Source organism: Streptopelia decaocto, assembly GCF_964273445.1.
Source record: "Streptopelia decaocto genome assembly, chromosome: 3".
In the NCBI taxonomy this organism is placed as follows: domain Eukaryota; kingdom Metazoa; phylum Chordata; class Aves; order Columbiformes; family Columbidae; genus Streptopelia; species Streptopelia decaocto.
In genome coordinates, this window is record NC_138656.1 from 24,668,922 (window position 1) to 24,696,645 (window position 27,724).

The following is a 27,724-nucleotide window of genomic DNA, read 5'->3' on the forward strand; positions in this document are numbered from 1 at the left end:
GCCGTTGCTGGCGGCGCTAGATGATTGACGGCGCGGTCCAGCCAATGAAAAGAGAGGCTCGTGGAACACCCCCCTCCTCCGCTCAGGGCTTTGGTGAGGACGCGGGAGCTGGGACGCGCACTGGGGGTGGCGTGATTGACAGCGGGCTTCTCCAACCGAGGGGAGACCAGGTGAGGTGGGTGAGGTTTTCCTGGCCGACGTAAAACGTGAGGGAAGGGGTGGAGCAGGCAGTGGCTAATCCGCGCTGGGGGGGCGGTCGCAGGGCCGCGCGACGGCCGCGGTAAGCGGGAGCGGAGCCGTTGGGTGCGCGATGCGGCCGTTGCCGCGGCGCCTGTGGTCGCAGCAGCCGAAGGGGTTTTCTTCTTGCGGAGCCCAAGTCCCGCTCGCTGCGGAGACACGAGCTGTCAGGGGGGCCGGCGGCCTCCCGAGCCGCGGCCTCTTCCCGCTACGGGCGCTATGCCCCACCGGGTCTTGGGCTGTGAGGGAGAGGAAAGCGAGGAGGAGACTCGAAGAGAGAGAGTGGATGTCCCAGCTGAGGGCCTCCCCCTGCGGTGTGAGGGCTGCGGGGTAGGGCCGGGGCTTGCCCGACAGTGCTGCAGCTGCTGGCAGAGCAGCAGTGGCGGTAGATGTGTTGGGCCAGCCGTTAGATGTGTTGGGCCAGCCGTTAGATGCGTTGGGCCAGCTGGAAGTGCTCCTCAGGGGGAAAGCTGCCGAAAGGGTGTTTAACAGTGAGTGGCCTGCACTGGGAGTCACAGCAGCCGTCGAATGCCTTTTATGCCGTCTTAAGTGCCTCTGACTTCGTTTTTCCACCCTCCCGGTATCTTAGCGTTTTTGGTCTTCCTTACATCTCTGCGTGAATTTGGCTCTTAAGAGTCGATATTGCCATGGTGTTTACTTTCTCCCAGTGAGTCACAGTCTCATTTTGCAGGCTGAAAGCACAAAACTGCCTGAAACAACCACGTGGCTTAACTTTCAAGGAATGAATATTTATGGAGTTACTAGTTTTTTTGTTTTGTACAATTCATAGGGTTCAGGCTGAAATTAGGCTATGAGAAATGAGCATTGTGACTGCTGCAGATTGTGCATGCGGTACGCAGCTGCATTAAGTCTGACTTTTCCATATATGAACGGCCCCCCCTTTTGAACTGCGAACATGTGGGATGCCTTGGCTTGTAGTCATTCATGTAGAGATAAGTTTTATGCACATCAGCACATTTTTTCTTACTACATAGTTTTAGGTACCAATTCAGCAAATAAGTATTTCTAGTATTTTAAATACACACTAAGTTTCAGTAGCTGTGATAGGACAGGAATACTACAGCATACATGTTTTTAAGTGCTATCATGAGTTAGAAATCAATATTCATAAACCATAAATCAAAAGCCAAGTGTAGATTACAGCTTTATGTGAACATAAAAGACGACTGTGGAAGCCTATTCAATAGAAACTGTTGTCTGTGTTTCCTTTTGTCATTCTTCCTTTTTCTCTTTTCTCTGTCAGCAAAATCACTACTAACTTTTAAACATATGATTACTTGTGCACCTCCCATCTTTTGCTTGCTTTTGGTGAAATAATCTTTAGTGTTTGGAAATAGGGAGATGGAGAGTATGCTGTAAGAATTCTGTGTACTTCAGAATCAATTCTGGATACAGCATATCTAGAAGTGATAGCGGATAAGTGTAATATACTGGTTTCTTCTTGTAGGTGTGTAGACTATTTAATTTTTAAAATATATATTACAAAATCCATTTTACAAACTGGCAGTCTTCAGGCACATGTCCTTTAAACTGCTAATTCAAGCATTCATTGCAGTAAAGGAAATCCTTCCATTCTTTATGTGTTTAATTTGCATTTCACTTCAGGGCCCACAGCTCCTATTGAGAGCACTAAGGCCCAGGCCCCAGTATGTTCCTCTGTTCCTGCCTGTCCTCCAACAGCTGTCATCTTCTCCTGCACCCATTTTTAGAAACTGACCCTGCCCAGTGTGTCCTGTATACTGTTTATTGGCAACTCAAGCCTTGCTGCCTGTTCCCTGTGTAAAAGAGTTTCATCAATTAAATGTTTTGGAATTTGTTAATGAAAAGCCTTATGTAGGTTCTCAATAATGCAAAAATATTCTTCTGAGATTTAAAATATTTTCATCAAGGTTGCTAGGCTTTGGAATGGCTGCCACACTAAAACTATGTTGTAAAAAATCCCCTGGCGGTTGAAATTCACAACGCAAAGGCCTCAGTAAATAATAAATGTAATCTTGCAATGATGGGATTTTCATATCAGTTGCACTGGAAGATATGTTCGGATGGTATCTTCTCATTTCACTCAGAAACATTGGTGAAATCTGAGCCAGCCAAACAAAAATAAACTTTTATTCTCTCAAATAAATTAAAAGTATTTTTAGCTGTTGAGTTTCTTTTGTCTTTTTAATACAACTCTTCTGTTTTGGAAAAGAGTCAGCAGCAGCTCTGTAAACCAGCAACAGTTTCCCAAACTGAAATGGTAGTGTTTGAATTAGTGTACGTGTGAAGTCAGTGGAATTACGTGGGTGTATGAAACCATTGGACCATACAGGCCTGTGGGACTGGGGTATTTGGAGAAAAAAAATATGAAAGTGAGAGCTTAGGCCAGCAATCTGAAATAGCTGTGTTTGAGAAGGCTGGAGATTGCCCTTCCCCGCTTTCTGTGCACACTCTTCCTACACAGCTCTCGGAGCTGCTCTGAGTCAGCTTCTCAACGCCCTGGTTTTCAGAGTGTGTTTAAAGGCACACAGCGATGACGACAGGTTATAAGCTGCTGACTGCAGATCCAATTCATAAAAGTCTGAGGTGTCCATGGAGAATGTTGTGAATAGTAATTTTATGCCAAGCTATTCCCACTCTTAAATCAGAGCCTTTAATATGTACTAAAGCATTAATTCTGCAAAACCTCGTGTGTATCTCTAACTTGACTTGGAAGCAAGTTCATTATCATTCATGATCATTATTCAAAACTGAGAAGCAACATTCTGGAACAGATCTAACTAGATGTTGCATTTGCAGTTCTTTTCATTCAATCATAGGAATCTATTTCCTGCACCTTCTCAGCATCTTTTTACCCAGAAGCAAGACCTTAGGAAAGGTGAATGAAAACAGGACATATCATTAACTTGCAGAATCCTGACCAACTTGGCTTGGAAGCGTGGTGTGCTTTGAGTTACTATCAGGTTACTACTGAGTTTTTGCTACAGGGAGTTGCCTGGTTGCCAGTAGATGAGGAGTTAACTATAGCTCTGCTTTCTTGTTCTTCTGTATGGATGCTTAGGGGCCAAGCTACAAGAAATTTACCTCTTCTCAGAAGCAGTGAGAGGAATATTTTAGTAAAGAGGGTGCCCTAAGTGGGTGGACCTTCAGCCAGGAAAGTTTATGGAGAAAGTTTATGAAAACTTTACTTTTATTTCCTCTCAAAATGAATTTTTTTTAGGAAGAGCCCTGTTGGCTGCAGCCATGCCTATATTTACTACTGTACCAGCCCATCAATTTGAGGGGGGAGGGGTGGTTTATCTCAGCTAACTTAAAGTACTTTCTGGGCTAAGGCTGTGCTCTTTCAAATGGGCATGGAGTTCAGTTTAAGCATTTGGACTGTCCCAATAAAACCAAGTGAGCTATTCACATAGTTCAGGTCAAACAGTATGTTTACATATTATACAGTCTGCACTGGCTAGTCACTATCTAGCAGAAATGTTCCTAAGTCTTCTGCTTGAAAAATCCTTAAATAATAGGGCATTGGTTATCTAAGGGGCCATCTGTCACCTTTCTCCCAGAGCAGGATTTGAAATTCTGGGATTGGAACTCAGAGATTAGTAGGTGAGACCTTCTTTGAAAGGGCCCTGAGTTTGGTTTCCTTCGGCATACCTATGAATGTGTCATTACAGTCTTTCTTGACAAAACTATGTGTATGGGTATGTGCAAGCAATGGATTGTTAAAACTAGCTCTGATTCATCTTGTTATTTTAAAAACCTTTTAATTAAATCTTCTGACAGACAATCCAGCATGATTGTGTTGCAAATAAAAAATGTATTTTAAGAAGTTTGTACAAACAGACACACACACATACACTGATTAGCATAACTGATAGACCAATGAAAATGTATCCCAGTTTAACTCCTGAGTTCTGCCGTGTCTTGAACTGTCATTTTGGGTGGAAACAGTGCTGTCTGAGAACTCAGCAGCAGTCTTTCTGGCTGAGTAAGATGCAAAACATCCCTCAGGGATAAAGATTTACAACTAAGCTTTCAAAGTCAGTTAGCATCTTTGCCATAATGACATTTCCTTAGCAAAAAGCTGCAGAACATGAACATATGAGTATTTATTAACCTGTTCTCTGTGAGGAAGACTTATTTGCATTTAATATATAAAATGGGGAAAGATCTTCAGCAAGAGGAATGGATTCATAGTATTTTTAAATGTAAAAAATGGCACTTGTATTCACTGAAAAGCAAAAAAAAAACCAAACCCAACCAAATCAACGACAAACTACCACTGCTGACAATAAAAAAACACTGTAGCCTTTCCTCTACTACTTTCTAAATGCTTTTTTTCTGTGGCAAACCAGACCTTTGTAAATGCCAGAGCGCGCTATCCTCAGCGTCACTGTCTTCTGTAAAGATTGTTCAACACAGCAGTTAGAAAATAAAAGGGAACTATTCCTGTTATGAAATGTTTGCATGTAAAAGCAAACACCTGGAAGCTTGAGTTCTTTCAGAAATAATTCCTAATGCTCAGTGAAGGGAATTAAACAAACAAACAGCAAGGTTTATTCTGTCAGCTTCTCAGCAGGCTAACAAGAATTACTGCATGCTAAGAGTCAGCTGCTCTTGGAAACTTAATGAGTGTGGCTGCCAGAAAAGTACAAAATGTGGGCAAGAGATGTCAACCAGATATATAGGCTGTAACGAAGAGAAATGAAGAGGATTGGGAAATCTTGCCATAAATCCGAGGTGGAAACAGTTCACTGTACCAGGGTTCCCAAGCACTTTGACAGTGTAGAATACTTTCTGTAAGGAATAGGAACTGGTTTTGCATCTCAAAGTGTAATTCTATTCCCTTGCAATCTATTTTTCTTGGAGAATAATAGCAGAAAAGTATTTTTATATTTTCTTCTCTCTCTGCTGTGATTTAGCAACTGGAAACAAAGAGCCAAGTCTGCCAAATAGCCAGCTCTGTGTGGCCCATAGCAAATGGGCTGGCACCCATCATCTGCAAATCTATCTTCTCTAGCCAGGCTCAGTTTCAAACTATACCTTTTCAGGGCCATTCTTTAGACTGTTTTTTGGTTTTTGTTTTTGTTGTTGTTGTTTTTTCAAAAGCAGAATGAGTGCTATTAGTAAGGAGGAGTCTTAAATATCGATTAATTAGAATCAATCTTTCCACTCCCCAGTTAATGAATGAAATCAAGTCACATGCACTTGTGGATACTACTAATTTGTCGTAAAGGTTATGAAGCTTTTGTATGCAGTTGTTTTGTATTTTCAAGTTTTTCTCAACTGTTTTGAGAGCTGGAAAAGAGACTTATAATTTCTTATGCCATAACATGATTCCCAGAGCTGGATCTTTAGTGAGGAAAAAGAAGAAGCAAGACTTGAGATAAAGCGGTAAGCGCACAGGAGAGACTGACATGGGCTACAGAGAGATGTAAATAATGTTTTTACTAATCCAGTCATTTGTCTTTTTGTCTGTAACATCCAAAAAGATTTAGTTTTGCAAAAAGATGATATAAATGGTCTTACTAAGATTTCAGAAGTATGTACCGCCATGTTAAGGTTCGTCTGCCTTGGGGAAATGTAGTGCCTTCCATGCAGCAATAGAGCCACAGTGGTGGAATTAAAGCAGCACAGTAATGCCCATGATTTTTCCTTATGTAGATGTGCTCGTAGTCCTGCTGGTACAGGCAGCAGCGCTTGTTTCTGCCACAGAGAAATGTGACGGTCCCTCACAAGTCACCGTGTAGAGCGGGATCCCAGCAGGACAGAGCACCTTCGGTGACCTGACTTGCTCTCCTTTCAGTGGATCTGACACCACAGTCACTAAGCACAGACCGTGCAGAAAGCTCAGTTAATCCTACCCCGCGAACACATGAGCCACAGTTTGCGTTTCAGTCTGTAAATTGTTCTTTTGTTTTGCAGGCTTTACTGAACACAGTTTTATTTCATGTGACTGTGCTATTTATAGAGGAGTAAATATTGCCGGGGGTCTATTTAAAAAGGCCAATGACCTGGATTTTTTTCCATTTGAATTATCTCCAAAAGTCAGACATGTTTAACAACAGATTTTTTTCCCCTTGTTGCTATAGACTGCAATCATTTTTAATGTCTTAGATCAACACCAACTAAAAAGACAAAGATTTTGAGAGAAATTAAACTTCATGTAGTATGAATGTGATTAGACAGTATGCAACCTTGCCATTTTTGGGAAAGATGAATTCCATCCTGAATTACCAGTTATGAACATAACATGATTTTAACCTCTGAGTAGTAGCCTTTTCATACTGTTGTGGTAATGTGAGTTTATAACTCTGGATTGTGCCTTTTATTTTTTTTTTTACAAAACCAATTATCAAGTGTGTTTCCAGGATATCCTTAACAACATAAGTTAGTACTTTTAATGTAAATGTAAATGTGTCTGGATAAATAAATAAACAAATCATGTTTTCAGAAAGAGAAGATTTAAACAAGCAAATGTTCTTCGTGATGTTTTTGCAATCTAAATAGTAGTATTGCTTTACTGTTTAAGAAGCTGAAAGTTAAACAGTGCCCGGAAAATAGTGCTCTATTTTCATTTTCAAGAAAGAGCTTTGTGAATGCAAACAGGTAGCCAAATGTCAGGAATATTGAATATGTTTGAGTATTCTTTAAAGATGAGCCAACCGTATTTTTTAATATATACCATATTTATTTTAACAGTAAAAAATGAGTTGATCACAGTATCATGGGCTCCAATCCAAAATTTTGGTGTAAACACACTTATCTTTACCCAGTCCTGCAAAAGCATAAAAAGATACATTTATACTGAATGCCACTTCATATATGTTATAATGTTTGTGAGGTTTACTGTGTCGGTTATGAGGTACCCTGGCTTCAGGGGTCACTGGGTGGATGTAACTCTCCCAGGATGGAGCAGGTGGACAGGGATGGGCTTCTCTCAGGCTACCAAATCCATCCTGGCACCTGTTTGCCTTTCTTCAACATTTCATCTTTGCTGAGGAAGGAGCATACTGGACAACACTTAGACAATTCAATACTCTAATGACGTAAATGATGAGCGCATCTTTAGTATTATTCTGGCTTGAACCACGCCACACCATGGAGTAGCCATGCTTTGCAAGCTGCCCATGCACCAGTCCTACCAACCCTCCTCAGCCCTTCAGGAAAAAGCCAAGAAGCAATGGCAGAACTTCTTGTCCTGTTAGGATGTCTTAGGAGAGACAGTTAGTATGAAGTGTTGGGAAAAATATTCCACATAGCTAGTCAAACTACTAGAAATTTGCATTGATATTTCATCTAATGAAACAAAACTGATTTTTTGGAAGAGATGTTTTACAGAGAATAAAGCCTTTTTTGAAGGTTTTGCACTCAAGCCCACCACTTGTTACCTCAACCTTCTAATTTTTAGTGTCCCTTTTCAAACATTGAAGTTTACCAATGTACCAAGTTTACCACTGAAGTAGGTTATTTCACACTTTAAAAAGACATTGTCTTCCTTGAATCAAAATTGTTACTGTGAAATGAACTGCTGTCAGTGACACCTACAGCTTTCAGTAAGATGAGCCGTACAAGTGCCATTTCATTCCCAGTTGTAACATATGTTTTCAGTTCTCATTTGTATTAGCAAACAGGAGTTTTCAGATTCTAACTCAAACCATCTTTCAAAATTAAATTAACTAAAGCCTTAATTAGCCAGCACTGATCAGAGCAGATTGCAATGACTACATATGCTACTCCGGTCTATCTCTTTGTTAAAAAGCTGCCAGCTTTTAAGAAAATTAAAAAAAAAATCAGACTATTTTCTGTCTTAATAGACCTCAGAACTGTCTGAGGTGAAGCACAATAATTATGGTATAACCAAGCATCTGCCGTAATTCTTTCCTAGATTATTTCTTACTGATTAATGAGTTAGAACATAAAACAGACCTTAAAGGAAAAATGTGCTAAAGTATTTGGTCATGTATGTCCCCATACAGGAGTATCTCAGATTCCTCTTCCATTGTCCATGTCCTGTAAATACTGGTGTCCTGATTCTCTAGTTTTTAAAGACCATAGAACCACCAAAGTCATCAAAGCTACATTGACATTAAAAGTACTAACTTATGTTGTTAAGGACTAACTCCTCAAATGAGCCTAAAGGCCAGATTTTAGAAATTAGAACGTAAATTTCAGTTTTCAGAAATTAAAATTTATTTTAAAACATTAAATTTTCCTTAAAAAATAACATTAAATGGGTGTCTGGAATGTAAAGCCATCCATTTTCCTACAGAGCAGGTAAGCAGCAGAAGTGCGAGCTGATCTGTAAGTAAAGCTCCATGGTACCAAGACGACTGCTCTTAAAGGCAACTCATGGTCCTGATCTCCATGCCACAGTTATAAATATTAAATATATACTGGGATAGGACTGGACTATATGCAATCTGAAGTATATATATTGGTTCTATATATTTATATATTCTGAACTAAGTGTACTTTGGAGCAGGACACCTCTATCTCTTTGAGTAATCTGTTAGTACTCTGGGTTAGACATCTTGCTGCCTAGCATGCAGCTGTATTGCTATTGCCTGTCTGCCTGTCTGACTGCTTGTAGTGTCATACCATTGTATTATGTTAAATGACAAATTTCTGTTTAACTTTATACTGCGTCTTCTATTCTAATTACTCCGTTAAGATTAAATGGAGTGCAAGACAGTCCCTCAATTTGACAGAATAAAAGAGCCCACAATGTTCCTTTGCACTGTGCCACTTCAGCAGCTCTTCGCTGGGTTACCTACCTAATAATTGTAGAGTTCGGTGTCAGGTCTCCCAGAACCATGCAATCCTTAACACCAAAAGTATCAAATAAAGGTAGATACATTTGTTTTGTCCTTCTGCAAGTTAATTAAATGATCCATAAGGCTGATCTGTTAAGGCCCTTGGTACAGGAGAGACATGGACCTGTTGGAGAAGAGCCAGAGAAGGCCACCAAAATGATCAGAGGGCTGGAACAGCTCTGCTGGGGGGAGAGGCCGAGAGAGTTGGGGTTGTTCAGCCTGGAGAAGATTCCAGGGAGATCTTGTTGTTGCCTTTCAATAATTAAGGGAGGCCTGTAAGAAAGACAGCAGGCCCCCTTGCGATAGTACAAAGGGTAATGGTTTTAGACTAAAAGAGGGGAGATTCAGACTAGATGTGAGGAAGAAGCTTTTTACAATGAGGGTGGTAAAGCACTGGCACAGGTTACCCAGAGAGGTGGCAGATGCCCCATCCCTGGAGACATTCAAGGCCAGGGTGGACGGGGCTCTGAGCAACCTGATCTAGTTGACGACGACCCATCATGGCAGGGGAGTTGCACTAGATAAGCTTTGAAAGGTCCCTCCCAACCCAAACTATTCTACGATTCTGTTCCACTGTATCACTCACACAAAACACCCATTACCAGCTTTTCTGTAGCGGTTCCCCGGTGATGCTCACTACTGGTACTGTGTCTTGCTGGGCTTCACACTCTGCCTCCTCGCTCCCCAGGTTGTCTTCAGCATCTTTGTGCTGCTTCTTGTCTGTGAGGCTGCTGCTGCTGCCTCCTCTCCCTTTTTCACCCTAGTGGTGTCCTGCTCTCCTGCCACTTCCACTGGCTGCAGCCAGGATGATTTCTGGCCCCAACTGGAAAATTCACATGAGTATCCTGAACTTTCTCTGCCCAGAGCTGACGTGAGTCCCACAGAATTTTTTCTCAACACCTCACCTGTGTCACAGGCATTCGTTAGTTGGGAACCAGTGCAACAAAGTGTAGTGCTGTGCCTGGGTCTACTCTGCTTATCTTAAAATAATAATGGTTCAGAGGACATCACAGGAAAAATAAATGTAATTACCTTTTCCATAAGATGGATCATACTGACACTGTATGCATTGCCCACTTGTTACTCCACTGCTTGTGGATGCTTCTTGTCTGCTGGAGAGCCACAACTGGGGGCACATCTTTGAGGCAGCTTAAAAACTTATGAAATACGAGAGCATTTAATGGTTGATAAATTAAGCCAATCAAGGAAAACCATAATTGGGTTTAGACATGAATTGTTTTCTAGATTAAAGACATTTAACACGCATTTGTCACAAAATAGCACCAATGCACCTGAGCTGATACTTGATAAACAGTATGTGAAAAATAAGGCAGAAAAATGTTAGGTGTTCTTTCAACATAATCCTTGGTAAAACAGGATCATCATCTCTGATCCCAAAATACTCAGTGCTGTTGTGATTTCAACAGTATAAATTCAAAAAAACAGACTTTGTTGCATAGACCTTGTTGTTCCTGTGTTACCTAAGAATGATTACTCTGATTTTTGGATTTTGATGGCTGCTAAGAAACATCACTAGGAAGTTTACTGAGAGGAGAGTTTTTAAAGTACTGTTGCTGTGCCCTGAATTTCTTGTGTAGTATGTTTTTATTCTGTCCATGTCAACAGGTGTACCGCGCCATGTGTGCGGTGTCGTGCTGTGAAACCTACGCCTGCTATTCCACTCTGCAAATTGAAGTGTTCAGAAAAATAGGGGGGATATAGTTAAAAGATGTCTTCAGCTTTATTCAATACAGGCATAGCTGACTATTATTCTAGATTGCTCTAAGGGATAGAAGATGGGATTACTTCTTACGACGACTTCTGTTAATATTCACTGCATTTCCAAAATAATGTAGACTAATTGCTATAATAACAGCATATATATGATTTCTGTGCTTGGAAATGACCCATTCATACTTCCAAATATATGGCCTAGATCAAAAATAGTTTTCTGTCTTCAGCAATTTTACCAAAGAGGTTTCAGACAATATATAAGTTCTTGGCTTTTTATTTTAGAAGTGTCTTCACTGTAGTCCGGTGTTGAGTGTGCTGCTGTCTACACATATAATTACTAAACACTACAAAACTGTATTGTCATTCAAATGTCTTTAGTGTTTGTTGCTGTTTGGTTCTGCAGGTTTATGGGACTAAAGTAGGCTCAGAAATAAGTGCTGCAGTCTGTCTTGGAAAAAAACCCTAAAACACCCCTTTAAACAATATTTAAACTCTATTTGATCCCAGGCGTATGTGGCAGCCAGCATGTTCTACACATCTTATGAATTTTGGACAATGTTATTATGAATGTCACATTTTTAATGTGGAACAGACTGTTTGCTGACTGGGTCTATACCACATACTTGTCAGAGTGATGAACAGCCATTAACTTCAATGGCTGGACCAGATAAAGTGGAAAGTTCTCGAGCAGGAAGACAGAACAGAAATTAAGAGACCGACAGTCTCGGGGGACTCACAGGGGGAGCAAAAGGGAAGATTTATGAAGTCCTTCAAAGGTTTTGAACGGGAAAGAAAGGCGATTTTCTTGAAGCAGGAGAAAAGAGATGTGAATTAATTATGAGACCCTACCATGTCAAAGAAAGAAACATTGATTTTGAGGAGAAGCAGTGAGATGCAAGTCCATATGCTAGAGGACGCCTGGCTTATTGCCAAATAACGCTGTGTAAACCAAGGCTTGGAAAATATAATTAAAGTTTATTATTCTGTGCATGGCTGTATATTTCTTTTGCGAGCTGAGTGCAGAGTCACTTGTTTTAGAGTTTGGTATAAAGTCCACGTGGCTATGAACCTGGCTTTGAACAGACACCCAGAGATTTACACACGGGTTGATCCTACCTGGCTGCAGGCACCTACCTGAAGCACCCACTGTTAAGCCTGCTAACCAAGGCTCCCTCAAGTCAGCGGAGTGAGCTGGGCATGCTGTAGTGGAAAGTCACATCTCAGGTGGGCTGAGTTGCTCTCTGGAGACCGCCTGTCCCTCTACACTGACTGCAGAAGTAGTTCCCCGTGACCACCATCCTGTGTAGATGTGGGGTATGACTTGACCAGGCCTTTGGCTTCTGAAGGCCAAAACATCTATGGAGCTGGAGCTATAGAAAAGGATTCCTGAAGATCGGCAGGAACCTGAGACTTTGACCATACAAGTAAATTAAACAGTGCAGGGACTGTTCCCAGGTACTGGGACTCTCCCACATCTGTCCCTGTTACTGAAACGGCTCCTGGCCCAGGCTGACCTTCCCAAGCTCCCAGTGTGCCATGTATAAGCAGTGCCCTCGTTTTGAGGGTAAGAGTGTGTTGTCAATGCTAGGAGCTGGCTTCCAAAAAGTTTAATTTATCAGAATAGAAATGTACTTAATCTATGAAACACCTGGAGCTCATGCTTACTGTCTGTTTGCACAGCCCGAGTTCCTTTGTTACCCCAAACCGCAAAACCTATATGTGCTTTGCTTCACTTTGTCTGACTGTTCTCTCTTCAGGAAGGGATGCTTCCCAGGCACTGGATCTTTGTTTCTCAAGCCTCAGAAAGCGGGTGACACAGCCCAACCACATTGTGCTTTCAAGGAGTAGTATTGTGGGTCTGAGGAAACTTGGAAGTCTGTGCAGATGGTGAGGAACACTTGGAGCAGCGTGGTTACTGGGTTTATAACTGGAATATTAGGATGTTCTGTTCTTATGAGTAATAATAAGCATGTTATTTAAAGTCTTTTTTATTTTACTAGATAGTGTGAAGTGAAACTAGTTTTCAGTAATTTATTTTTCCCCCTTGTTGTTTTATGACCATACTAATTTCTAATAATTGTTTGGGGCCATTTTCTTAGCTCCATTACATTAAATAATGGAGCTTCACTCAAGATATACTGATTTACGCTAGTTGAAGATCTGGCAATTTCTTCGAGTTTCTTTTATCTGCCTGCCCCTACTCCTATCCGCCGCCTCCCCAATTTATTGTATTACATTTGCTATTTTCACTGACCACTGATCTCTTTTAACTGCAAACAATCTGTCACTGTAAGAATTGTAGCACTACGTGCTTTAGTGTTGCTTTTAGCTCTGCAGAACAGAGTTTAGATTCTTTGTATTACTTTCATAGGTCATATCATGCTGAGTGTCTTTAATCAGATTGCATGCTGCTATCATTTTGCTGTGTCTATACAATAACTGGGCCTTGAGAGGAGAAAGTAGTTTTAATAAGTTTAGGTAAGTTTTAATAACTCGGTAAGAAAAGGGATCTTTTATGGACCAGATAACTGAAACGGCAGGAGCTATTTTCCAGTGCAGAAGCATAGGCAGGTGAAGAGGTTTTGTTGAGTGCTGTTTGGTAAAGTTTTGTGGTTCTGTGAGGAAGAGTAGAAACAACAGAGAAACTGATATAGGGCAGTAAGAAAGTGATGGCTACAGACAAAGAAGTACCAGTAGTCTGGCAATGCTTTTTAAATACTTTTTTTAAAGAGGACCTTTGGGCAGAGTGCTGTCTATAAAGGGCATTGGATTTCTGAGCGAAGCCTGTCTCCTCTGCTGCTTGATTCCTTTTATATTCAAAGACACAGGATTTCTTTTCCTTCTTTATAAATAAGCAAAACTGAACAAAGTAATATTGCTCCCAATTTCTTCTTCTATAGAAACTAAATGGTACATTCCTAATTGTAGTTAGCAAATGGTTAAAAGAAGTAGCATGCTATTCTCAGGGCTGCCATCCAGATTCTGAAACTTTCCATTTCCCTTCCTCCTTAACCAATCTGACAAGAATTGGTGAATCTGGGCTTTCCAAAGAGCACAGTCCTCTGCAGAAGATGCTGGTGGGGATGGGAAAGGCAAGGAAATACACATTTTTATGATGCTTTCAAAGTCAGAAGATGGCATTATCAGCTGACTGCAAACTGGTGCTAGTATGCTCATCAGGTTTGTCTTACTACTCCCTTCAGTGCTAAGGATTCGTGGTTCCTAAAATGTTTGTTCATCTTCACAAGAGAAAACACTGGAAAACTACTTACTCTCTTCCATTTTAATTCATTGCTGCATGTGAGTTAGAGGCCTATAAAAGTCTAGTTCATCACGAAATTACAAATAATAATAAGGCAGTAGGATTTTTTTTTTTTGAATGAGAGCTTCAGAATGGTAATCTGCATATTATGTGAGTGTCAGGAGTTATTTTAGAATAGTTTAATGTTGTCATGCAATAATGTCAGTGTGATACATTTGAAACTATCAGACATCCAAATATTGGCTTCTTGACAACACTTTCTTGCAAACTTCTTCTCTGTTGCTGTGACCTTTAACCTTCTGTAGATTAATTTAAAGAAAGGAACAGCAAACTGCACAGCAGAACTAATGGGGCCTGGTTTCCTGTGATAGGTGTCTGATGTTCTACAGCACCTCACTAACCACAGATGTCCCCTGTGGGTCCTTATGACCCACCCCAGTGCCCCAGCACTCCTGTGGGCAGGATGCTGATGGTGCCTTGGTTGGCTCTGAGGTCTGCTGCACATTGACCGGCCAAAAACCCCATGGCTGTTGAGCTCTCGTAGCGATCAATTCTCACACTGGAGTAAGTGCTGTGGTCTCCCCACCACAACCAATGTACTGATTTGCATGACTTTCAGAAGAGCTTTTATCTTTAAGGCTCCTGCCCTTTTGCCAGATGTGGTTAAAATTGGCCAACAGACTCAGAATTTGATGTAGGGGTACATCTAGCAGTCGTACTAACAGACAGTGTGAATGTGTAAGTCCCATTTCCTTGAGAAAGCAGGCAAAGATGTAGCCGCTTCAGGTTTTCTGGGAGTAATAATACAACCTCCATTTTACATCATGATACATCAGTTGATGTGTGTCTGTAGGTGCCAGGAAGGGACACTCTAAGAAATGCAGTAGTGAGGCACAGCAGGTCATTATTGCCCCGGTCAGCCTCATGGGGCCCTGACTCCGCTGCATGTTCAACCCTGGCTACACCTCACCTGTGCCCAGCCCTGGCCACCATGACTGCCACTGAGCCATGGGGCTCCGTGGGGCCTGTCCCTCAGGTGTGCAGGCCCTGGCCACCATGACTTCCCTTGAGCCAAGGAGCTCCATGGGGCCTGTCCTTCAGGTTCTGTGGGATCTACCCCTGTGGCTCCCTTGCAACTCCAGGGCCACATATGAGGTAGGTCCCAGCTCTGCTGGCTTCTGTAACATGCCTTGTTCACCCCCCAAACTTTTCCATGGGGACCTGGAGAAGTCGTTAGTCAGATGTGGATAATCTTTAATTCGAACTCATGAAATCTAAACTTCTCAGCAGTAATAATACCTTGATTCTTGGGGACGGTCCCAGACCAGGCCACCCACGCTACGGAGCACAGTGACCCTCTGCTCCTGGATAGAGTAATGATTTTAAAAATGAAAAGGAATTAGCAATGATGGGTCATAATTTAGCTACTTTGCCGTAGTGCTGTTTCTGTTCTGAGAAGAAAATGAGCATGAGGTATATAAACAGTTCATATTATATGGAAAAAAAAAGATAATGTTATTAGCAAAATAAACTTACAAGGCTTGCTGCTTTATTCACATAGTTAATTTAACCAGTTAAAAAATAGGTTTTCCAAACTTGTCATTACAGCTCTTTCACTTCTTATAAATTCTTATGATTCTTATTTATCAGGTAAAGTGTTTGATTTGTTATGCACATGATTTTATTACCACTGTGATTTTTGCAAAAGTTTTCTCTAGCCTGATTTGGTTTAAATGAGCTAGTAGGGCTCTTTTGTTCTCAAGGTTGAAGAACTGTAAAAATATAATTGTACATCCATCTTGTCAGGATGAAGTTGCCAGCTAAATGGGATTGTACCTTTCACACAAGTAGAGAGGCACCACTTCTCTGTAGAGAAGACTTGTTTCACTTTCAAGGAATGTGTCCTCTTAAGTCAGACCTGCTAGTTATTTTAAACAAATGCAGCTGATTCAGGAGATACATATGCTGCACTTGAATAAACTTTGTTTATGGGGTTGCTTTATTTCCATTATACAGATTTGCCAAATGTGTTGTAAGACTAGCAGTATTTGGTGAACTTTCTAAATTATGGAATATGTAAGAATCATTATCATTCTCCAAACTGACATATGGAATATGGATGCTTGAATTTGGCTTTCTGCGGGATGGAAAACCTCCCTTCCATATTGTAAGGGCTTGATCTACATGTTTCACAGAGACATCTTCAAGTCCAGCCAGCTTTGTCTGCAATGTGTATACAGCTACCTATGCAAAATTCAGTGCTGCTGTTTATTTGTAATTATCCGTTTGTCTTTGAACAATTTTTTTGTTACGTCAGAGTGGACAGTGTGGAATTTTGTGTCTTTTAGAGAGGCTGTAATATATGTGGTAATTTTGATGTTAAAACCCATCTTTTTTTTTTTTCTTTCTCTTGCTTTACCTCTATGGCTGATAAGAAGGTATGTCTTTCACTGCTTGCTACTATCAGTGCCATTTGGGACCAAACACAGGCAGTAATAATGTGCCCACAGTCTTGTATCAGGATCCAGAAGTCAGTTTTAAAAGATATCTTTGAGGGAGGAAAATTGCAAGGTAATTAAGATTCCTGTTCTCATGTCTGGGCAGCGCAGAAGTTAAGAACTGATAGCTCAGAAACCGTCTGCTTGAACACCGATCCACGCCAATCAGCAAGAGTTTGCACCACATCTCTGGTACCTCCCCGGTGAACCATCACCAGCTATGAATTGCAGGATGGGCAGAGATGGGATTTTAGAAATGGGAACTGGATTGTATTTTTAGCTACTGAGGCAGTTTGTTCAAAGTCCAGAAAATCTAAATACAGATAGAAACTCACTCTGATTCATAGTGTGTGGCCAGCATTAGTTCCTCATGTTCTAACAAGCTGCAGTGTTTAATATTAGATCCATTTTTATAAGAGGAGAATAAAGCAGCTGGATGATGGTGCTGTTTTGTAGTTTCCACTGAACAGTGCTATCCTTATCTGAGTATTTTGTGGATTGAAAAAGTGGTGTGAGCTCTCATACATTTTTTTTTTTTTGCTTGCTTTTTTGATTGCTTACGTTACCACCTTGCACTATTTTCCATCTGCTTTTACAGTGGCCCATTTTTCTTTGTAATTTATTTTATTTTATGATATATCTCCTTCTGGAAAGCAGTTGGCCTCACTTTTGTGATATGTCATCCCAGAGTGTTGCTTCAGCAGTTGAAAATAAGTGTGAATTTCCAAACCTCATGGCTGCAAGCAGGTTTTGAACAAACAAAACAAAATCCTTGGGCTGTGCTTGCTGACTTAGTGAAAGTAGCCATACTGGAAAAAAACAGATGTGATTGCAGGGCCCAGATGAAATACAGATTATGGTAGCGCTCCTACCCATAGTGGTGAAAACACTCCATAATGTTGAATATTGACATTTTCTCACTTTTAACAATGGTGTGCAAAGAGCACTCCTTATTGAGTGCTCACTTGTATGTTGTCTCAGATAGTAGAATTTAGGATCCAAACCAGCCCCTTGTAAAGACCTGGCATATTTATTTTTCGTGAAGCCTTCATCTGATGGTGGGGTTCTGAGATGCAGAACTCACCCGAAGCTGCCAAGGACCCCTTGTCCAGGGCAGCTTTTCTACAAGGGCTTGAGGGTCTGCACTTCTACACTAGTCATTCAACTTCTGCACGTGGTTATTTTTATCTGTATTCCAGAACAGCTCAAGGCCCATTACCCCAGGTACTGGATAAGTCCACAGAGATACAGCAACTATTCTGAATAAGATATATCTCAGACCCCAATACTCATATGGATTAACACATATGACTGCATGGATTCATACAAACTAATCTTGGGCACGTAAGCGTCTGAATTAGGGATCTATCCTTCCTCTACAGTCAGTGGAGAGAGGCAGTTGGCAGATGGGCTGAAGTAGCATTCTTGCAAACTCTCAGTGAGCAGGAGATGATCAGGCATCAATGCTTAAGAAGTTCAAATGTCTAAAGTCAAATGGCATTGAAGTTTCCACATCTGAAAGATGCAGTGAAAAGGGAGGTAGAAAGGTGACTGTGTCACCTTGGGTGAAAGGCTTTTCCATTGAGCAGGCTATGTATGCACAGTCACACTAATGGCAACCAGGAATTTCACCAGAAAAACAGGTGAGAAGCAATATAGGTAGGATGAATGGGGACATGATTGTATGAGAGGGCTTCTAGAAGCATGGTCAGATGAAGGCAAGGGAAAAGATGATATGCCAGACAAAGATGTGGTCTGTTTTGTTCAGTTGATGTCACATTTGAGCCAAAGATTGTCTTTTTGTTGCTGCTTTTTCCTGGCTTTGACTGCTCATAACTGGAAAATTAGTCAAGAGCAGCTGAGTAATGGGGATGGGAAGACATCCTGTGGCAAGGGGAGAGGGAGGGGAGGGGAGGGGAGGAGAGGAGAGGAGAGGAGAGGCAACAGGACAGTTGAGGTGGTATAGAAAGGTATAAAGCAAGTCTCAGTTGTGTGGTCAGGCAGTGGGGACATGAGTGTGGGAAGCCTCCAGTGCTGCCAGTGCTGGGACTGCTGGAGCAGCTGGGCAGGCTGAGGTTTGTTGTGCAGGCCCCACACCTCAGCTGCTGTCAGGTTGCTGAGGTGGGTGAGCAGCTCTAGAGCTCTGGCAAGGAGGCCAACAGGACCTTGACATGTCTTTGTTTCTGCTGATGGGCAAATACATATCACACCTGTTTTGAATTACCCAAACATCCAAAATGTTCGCAAAACTTTTGCTAATAATGGTATTAACTCAAAATAGCACACTTGACAATTGCCAGAATTGTAGGTAGACCATATATTTTGGTTATGGTTTTTGTGCAGTTTGTTCTACTCAAATTTGAAATGATACTATTATTTACAAACTCTTGAGTTTGAGTACTATATAAACATAAGAGTGAAGCAACTGATTCATAGATTTGGAATTTATCTTCTGCTGCTCAGGGTTGTTATTGATTTTTTGTGTTCTTAACTGGTTCCTCTTTTTATCTGGGCTTCTCTGCTGTGGGTGTTGAAATCCACTGTGGCTGAGTGATTTATGGGGTGCAATGGCTTTAGACAGGGTATCATCACTGGCTGAACTTTCTGAAAGCTCAAGCTCTTTGGGTCTTTTACTGGATCAGCCTTTATGAATAATGTAGGCTATCTTCATTTTTTATATTCCTTAATTTGAAATTCTGAATAATGTTCCCTGAGACTCATTTTTGAGCAGTCATTTATTGGGATGGCTTGGGACTACAATGACATTCTGTTGGACATTCTAGTTACATTCAGATGAAGTAGTTTTCATATCTGTCTTAACATTTTACCTCTTAACTTCCTAAATCCAGACTGTAAGTTGTCAAAGTGAGGTGAATTGTTTCTGTATCATGTATTTACTCTTATAATTAATTTCCGTGGGTGCATTCAAGGTAAGGCTTCCCTCTAGAATGCACGGTTAAGCTAAATATTGTAATAAAATTAGTCCTGTTCAGAGATGAGCACAAGCCCTATATAGCACTTAAGTGCTACTTCGACCCTCAAAACTTGGCTTGTTTGCAGCTTAAGGGATATGTGAGATTTGCAAGGAGTGGTGGATTTACTTCCTAAGTCCTTGAGGTCCATTTATGAATCAACATATTTGCAAAGAAAAGCAGGCTGTTGCCAGTAGTGGCTGGTAGACACCAGCCACCTTCAGATAGAAAGTTAACTGAGGAAGATAAGCAGGATTCTTGTAGTTTGTGGTTTCTTCTAATTCACACTCTAGTTACTCTTTAAAGCTCAGCCATCCCTGCAGCAAGACAATTTTGTTTTAAAGTCAGTCTTGATCCATCTGACTGTTACCTTAAACACCAACCCACACCATTAGTGACCTGCACCTGGAGACACCAGACATAAAGAAGAATTTTTTACCCTGAGGATGGTAAAACACTGGCCCATGTTGCCCAGAGATGTCGTAGATGCCCCATCCCTGGAGACATTCCAGGCCAGGCTGGACGGGGCTCTGAGCAACCTGATCTAGTTGAAGATGTCCCCGCTCATTGCAGGGGGTGGGACTAGATGAGCTTTGAAGGTCCCTTCCAACCCAAACTACTCTATGACATAGAAAGCCCCATGGTGCTAACAGCTGGTGCAGGTGCAGTGCGAACCCCCTAGCCATGCACTGTGCTTTAAGGCATCATACGCCTGTGAGTATCACAACATGCAGGTTCCTCCTTAAATGGCCTTGGCAAGACACTGTCACAAGGCTCATTTGCTGCACACTTTTCTCTCTTCATGTGTAATAAAAAAAAAAAGGTGAAATTGCTGAAAGATGAAGCCTTTGCTCTGTGACTTGCTAATTTTGGTTTCCAGAGATCTCTGAGTTAGGAAATGAGTCAGATGGTTATTATTTACTCATCTGCTCTGCAGTTTCTGCTGTCCTCATCATTTTGGTAGTAGCTGGGAGTGTTACCTTCTTCAAAATCAAGGCTTGAAAGATGAGCTGCTAATTGCAGTCTTCACTTGCTTGTTTAAAAACCACCAGTAGATATAAGGCTGGCAGACATATTAATGCCCAGGATGATGTACTTTCCTTGAGTGTTTAGAGGGATCCCCCAAGTATTTAGTCTGTAAGGAGAGTTAGAAGAAATGCAGTTAGTAATATAGGGACATCTGATGGCAAGGCCATAGCTCAAGGCCTCCTCATGCCCCTGTGCATGGATAGACCCCGAGCCCTGCCAGCATCTGTGCTCATGGGTCTCAGGAAGAGGCAGAGCTTGTCCACGGAAGTGCTCCAAAACTGCCATCCTGTCTCATAAGGGCTGGACAGCCCTGCTGTAATGCATCATATTCTATTATTTGTCTCTACATAAGCAAAAGTAAAAAAAAAAAAACAACACCTTTTCTGGTCTTTTAATGGTTTATAATACTGACAACAAGTCTCTCCCACTGCATAATGTCCCTTGCAGCCTAGTCCTACTCACGTGAAAACAGAAAGTTTCACAACAGCAACCATAGATGAAATATTTTCTAAGCATGCAAACGTCTGTGGCAGCCTTCACTGCGGTATCTGAATACCTCACAAAACCATTGCTGCAAGCTCTAACTGCTGGTGCTTGCCTAGATGTAGGTTTAGAAAGTGTGACATTTTGCGGGGGCTATCTGAAATGTGAATTGTCTCACAATAATGTTTGACTTGCTTGTGTCATCTTCTTTCTCTATGCAGCAGTTTAGTAGCTTGGTGTCTTGTTTGCTTTTGTTATCAAAGCAGCATGGTAGGGGTACAGACTTTTCTACAGGGATTTCACATTCACCCACAACTGCTAGTGCTGTAATTGTTCTTTTGATAACAAGTGCTGTTCATGCCTTGTCTGCTATCTCTATCACTGTCACATAACTGCACTAGATGTCACTTATCATTGGACTACTGCCCTTTCTATATGTGGGGTTTTTCAGTGAGCATTAGACTTTCTTACTGTATATCTCTGTAGGATTCTTTTATTTTGCCTTTTCTTATAGCAGCAGCTAATGATCCTGGTGAAATGTAGGAGCTATGTTCCAGCATGCAAATCCATAAAAATAAATTGTCTCTGCCCTAGTTAGACAGCTTACAGTGTAAATAACAAAAAAAATGGCAGCTGATGGGAGAAAGTTAAACCATTTCTGTACTACTACATTTCTGTCTCTACTAGCATTTAGTGTCCCTCTTAGAATTTTCGGCAGAATCAAGATGCTATGAGAGTGTGAGTGCTGGTTCCAGACAGGCTGAGAAAAAGCTGAGGGTGGGAAATAAATACATCAGTTATCCAAAGAGTTTCTCTTTATTGCAATATGTACGCAAACTGTAACCCAAGTCTCACAGCAGCATTAAGTCCTAGCCACTTACCTACTTCATTAGTTCAAGGATTGTGGTGCTTTTAATCTGTGTGATCTGGGTCATCGCAGGATTCAGGCTAATGTTGGAATCAATACAGGGCTCAATTTTCCTACTCCTACTGCTGTATATTTTGTAGTCTGTCTGTTCTCACTTGAGTCAAGTAAAAATGGAGACAGACAGATTTTGAAGCCTGGCTTTTTTGTAGTTGTTGTTTAATAGTCACGTCAGTTAGGTTCTTTCCTTGGTTTGTTTAAATGACTGACACGAGGTAATCGGGGATCAAAACCCCGCTGTACTCAGCACTGTGCAGCCCTTTGCTTCCCCAGCTCCCAGACGTGCAAGCTTTAAAGTGCTTCAGATGAAAGCCAGTTTTCTTGGCTGGGGTCATGGACTAGTTCCCCGAGCGATCTTTTACAGCAGCCTGGTACATACCCCCTCTGCAAGGAGGACATCGCTGAGGTGCAGGCACTACTCCAATGCCCTTCTCACACCTCCCCAGTGAAAATCCTACTGCTCCTGTAGCTGACAACAACCAGAGAAATGATCCTCAAGTTTACCAGTCCAAAGAGTTGCAGGAGGTCTCCCTGGACAGCCAGTTCGTAGTAACATAGACAGTTCTTCATAAGCATTTTTAATCAGAGAAGCTGGGCTCTCAGACCCCCCTTCAAACTACTGGTGCCAATTGTGGCATGAAGACATATACTCAGAGGTGATATCAGTCTTCGCTTCAGATAGAAAACTCTCTCCCTTTTTGCCTCCAGCTTGTAATTGCCTTGGAGAAGGATGTGTGTACAGCGGCTGAGGGGATGCTCGCTCCCTTCAGGAAGTGTGGAGGAGTTGTTCCAGTAGTGATCTCCTCTGGTCAGGAGTAATGATGTTGCTGCTACTAGAGAAGTAGTAAGGAAGGTAGGTCTACACATGTAGGTAACCTAGTTTTGTGGGGTGGCTGTGAATTTCAAATTCAAATATCTGATAAACCTAAATGTGCAAGAGCCTCAAAGAGAAATTGTGTGGGGGAAAATAAGGTCTGTACTTAGGAAACCTCTTTGCAATGGAAAATAGACTGGTGAGGCAGGCTGAGGATAAGAAAAAAAAAAAACTTATACCTCTCTCGTATTTATTCCCTATCTTCCTATATTAAAATGTAGGAATAAGCAAGTAACAGTATTGCCTAACACCCACCTGCCCTGCTGGAATAACTGGGCTTGTGTTGGCCTTCTGCTGCAGCTGGTTTGTTAACCCATCTGGCAGGAAAGAAAAGGAAATGACTCTTAGAAGAGAAATTGGAATTTAGATGATTGAACCTGTCAGTTTGATCTCAAAGTGGTGCAAGAAGACTGGGAGGATTCCAGCCTGCAATCAAACGTGGGAAGAGGTTTGGGAGCCATGGAAGGGCACACAGAAGCACAGCAGGGAAGGAAAAGGGGAGGTCATGGTAACGAGATCCTCCAAGGAAAAATCCTGGAAGAAGTGACACAGAAATAAGCAAGTTCAAGTAAAGGTGACTTTAGTTGGGACTTAACACTGAGTTGACACTGAGGTTTTATTAACAAGAATATGATTCTTCTGTTGAGAGAGACATGTGTTTATATAGCCAGTAAAAACTGCACTCTTCATACAGAGCTGTAAAAAGTATATGCCAGTATACGCTGTTTTGCTGTGTGTAACTGGACTAAACCACACCAGTATAATTGCTGTTGTGCCAGAAAAGGCATTATGCTGATCTGTGTTAGCATAATTAAGGTAGCAGAACTTGTAAGCACAGATGAATCCTTGAAGATCTTGGAATCTCATTTGGAGTCAGGTGGAGCTGCTGGTCTCATTTGTATTGTATTGCTTTTTAAAAATATTTTTCTGTTTTGGCTTTTGCACAGAAATATTTCCTTATTGCCAAATAATCACTGTCTGAGTACCTTATGCACTTAATAGTGTATGTTGGTTTGTTTCTGAAACATTTCTTTTTTTATGTGCGGGTCTGCTGAAGCTTGAAGAGAAATCCTGGATCACTTTTTAAATGAGGTGTGGAAAGCAAACTGTGGGAATAAGTAGACTTGGCCAGAGTGTAAGTTCTCTAGATCCCCTGGGAGTTTTGAGTGTCCGAGGGGTGAGTTTGATCTTAAGATTATCCCAGAAACAGAAGTTCCTGAAGGAAATACTAATCGTCATCACATGTATCCTAAACCTTAGCAGCTACTGAGATTTCAAGTATTCACACTGTACCACTTGCTTCAAAGGAAGTATGCCTGAAGGGAGTAGTTAGATGATGCACAATGAAGTCCGTAAATATCATAAGGCAGTAAAAATATGATCCAAAACAGTAACATTAACAACCTGTGTGAAATACTGTAACTTCAGCAAAATGTATGGAGGAAGATTCTGACCTACCTCATCCTTCGAGAACGCAGAAACATTGTCCTAAATACTAGGGAAAAGAATAGGGAAGGATCGTCATGCCTCAGTCCTTGGGAAAGATAAGCTAGATCCAGAAAGTATGAGAGGCATTTCTACACACGTCAGAGCAGAGGGGACATAGTTTTCTCTGAAGCACTTGAAATACTTCATCTGTTTAGGAGGAGTTACAGCAACAGTAATCAATGAGATATTGGCCGAGAAACTTGTGAAGTAATCAGGAGGATTTTAGATGGAGCAGAAAAAACTTGGGGGTTTTATGTATATGTACAAACTAGGAAGAGAGCGATAAATGACTTTGTTCTGTGGTCCAAATACTGCTAAAAGCAAATGGACCCGCTCTTTGCTGAAATGAGAAAGATCCTGCGTCTCTAAGGAAGAACATTCAGATTCAGGCTGGGAGGCGCAGCACGGCTTTGCATGCTCCGCGTCTGCTGAGCACGCAGCTGGATACCTGCGAAACGCTGAGTGACCGCAGCTCATTTCCATGTATGCTACAGCATTCCTCTGGCAGGAGAGGCTCTTAAGAGGTCTGTTCATAATGGACGTGTAAGCATGCAAGCTGCATTACCTGCCCCTGCCAACTCACCAGGAAAGTATGCCATTCCTGCACCCAGGGACGTGGAACCAGGGCTGTTTAATTATCATGTGCCCGGGCTGCCCGAAACACTGGCTTGCTCTGTCCTTGGGGTTTTCACTGAGAGACACAAAGCAGAAGCCTCTTGCTCCTCTGAATTACCACTGGTAGTATTACACCCACTGGAGAAAGGGAAGGGCAGACCAGGAAAGACTTAGGCACTCTGCTTATGAAGAAAGTTGAGGAGGCGCACAAATCTGTGACTTACAATGTCTGTGCCTGTAATGCGTATGATATTTGAGATATCATAATTAAAAAAAAAAAATTAAAGGTCTTTATGCAAACACCGTCCATTACAATAGTTTAAACGGTAGGATTTATACATAATGTTTTTCTCTGCCTCTTCCCATGCTTGCAAACTAATGCCCTGAGACAGACCCGCAGTGTTGCCATTTTAGTGGTGTACAGACGAAAGCTGATTACGCAAACGATATTATGAGCTTGAGAGGCAAAACCAAAAAACAAACAAACAAAAAACCCCCACAACAACAGCAACAAAAAACAAACAAAAAAAAACAGCAGAAGAAAGTTGAGGGATTAAGAAGGAAAAAAGAGCACAAACCCCAGCCAAACCAAAGCCACAGGAAATGGAGTCTGAATGCAAGAGCAGGATCCAGACAGAAAGGGATTTGGCAGCAGAGAAATCATTGCAAGGACTTCAAGGAGAAATATAAGGCCCAGTCCTATAAAACTCGTCCTCGTGATGAGTCTTTATCCCTGCAAATAAACCCATTTGCGTGACAGTACTATAGTCTGTAGGTCTAGGATGTTAGAAAAATACATCTGTTAAAAAAAGGGTAGCAGCACAGCAAAGGGACAAAAAGGTAGGAGAGAAGTGTAATGCATAGAGCAGAGGGACTGCTTGCTTTAAGCTCTCTCTGGCTGGGCAGCAATGCTCACATCCACAGAAACAGGTAGCAACTGTTCTTTTCCAAACGGGTAGGGTGTTTGTTGGGAAAACAGCGCCTCTGGTTGTGACAAAAAGGGGTACGGTGCACATATGCTTATTTGCCAGTTCTTCTGTTTCTGTCAGGATACTCCTTGTGATGCTGGATTCCTTCCCAGCCTCCTGTAGATTTTGGAAAGCCTCCCATTCAACTGCCATGTAGAAGGCTTTGAACTTAAAATGGGAACAGCTGAAACGCACTCAGTGTTGGGGGGACCCTCACAACCCTCTCCCCGTTTCTTTCTTCCCTGTCAGGACCACCAGGAGGCTGGCAGGAGCCATCCTGGGACTTGCAGCCCTGGCAGTGAGGAAAAGTGAGGGGGTCCGCAGCACAAGGTGAAAATGCTTGAAGACGGAGACATGGATATTTAATTGGAAATCAGTGCCTGATTAGGTTTTAGGATGGAATTGCATCTCTTTGTGGAAGGGAGGCACTTGCCCACCTGAAGGGTTTAACTGTGCAGGGTCTGATGAAGAGACACTTGTCCCAGAGCCACAGAAGCTTGTGGGAAGGCTGCAGAGAGATGTGCTCCGTTACTGTGGAAAAGCAAGTAGCATTAGGATTTCTATGTAAAAAGTCAAGAAACTACTTTCCCTTCAAGGAACAGAAATGCTGTTGAAGACAATGCTGCCTGTGCATCAGCTCCCTCTGACTATAACTGTGTCTTAAGTCAGGAGAAAAAGAACTGCAAACTACTTAGCTGATAAGCACGAGCAATTAATTTAGCTGTGGCATACAGTAGGTAAGTCTTATATTGGTGTGAGTTGTGTGCAGTTAAATCTGGCTCATAAAACAAACATAACTTTGGGCAGCTACTCAGCAAAGTCCTATACTACCTCATCTCATTCGGAAGCATAGTCATGGCACTGATATGTAACATATTTATTTGTCGATATGTCTGATGTTTGCATATAGGGTCTGAACTAGAAAGGCAAAGAGATACGCTGGGATATAGTTAATATTGCCCTCAGTATCCTTGATACACCCAGTGTTGTGTTCACTTATCATAGCACATTTGAGATCCTCTTGTCATTACCCTGAGGAGCTGCAGAAAGTTGTTGATGTGAGAGAGCATGACAACCCACTTTCTTCACTTCCTTCCTTACACTCTTGCATAAAGCTGTGGTCACCGTCACAGAAGAAAAAATAACACATAGTTTTTTGGTCCTTCTTTTTAAAGGCTGTATCAGGCTTCTTCCTCGTCGCAACAGAATTATGCTTTGGTTCTGCTGGAGGGACCCTCATGGTTGCACGGACACCAGAGAGCTGCAGCAGGTGGTGCAAAGTGCTGCGCCTCGCAAGCAGACATACAGCCAGTCCCATACAGACCTCTCACAGTTCTCCTTGGGATGGAGGTTAGAACGGCAGATTTCAGCCGTGATGTAAAAAAGGATCCCATCAGCTTACAAGGGATTTCTTGCAACTTCAAATGTGGCATCTCTGTAATAAAGGGTGTCTCACTAAGTTGAGGGTTGAGCCATGCAGGACATTTAGACGTTAAAGGGCCGAGCACTGCATTGTTGGGGGGTTTGTGGGGTTTAAAATAGGCAACATAAGAGCTTTGTTCCTCTACAGAATACATGGGGGAGAGAGAAACATCTGAGTGAACAAATGGGGCAAGTTAAGAATAGTTACTTTTACAAAATTTACACCAATGTAACTACTCAGTGGCGGGGGGTGGGGTGTTTTGGTTTCATTTTATTGTTTTGTGCATGTGGTGTGGTTTGGTTTGGTTTGTTTTTCCTCCAGTGTATTTGAGAAATAAAGTCTTCCAGTTTTGTTTGAAAACCAGCTTGGTTCTCCTAGTCAGCAAAATGCTTTGTTACTAAAA

The 27,724-nt window shown here is 41.8% G+C and overlaps 1 long non-coding RNA gene across 2 annotated transcripts; it reads left to right on the top strand.

Moving 5' to 3' along the window:
* On the top strand, window positions 1-27,724 carry LOC309437363. Of its 2 annotated transcripts, none has more exons than XR_014183535.1 (3): window positions 1-175; window positions 26,148-26,635; window positions 27,074-27,724. It is a non-coding gene; the product is annotated as an uncharacterized lncRNA (long non-coding RNA). The 2 variants fall into 2 exon arrangements; XR_014183536.1 differs by having other exon boundaries at window positions 1-170.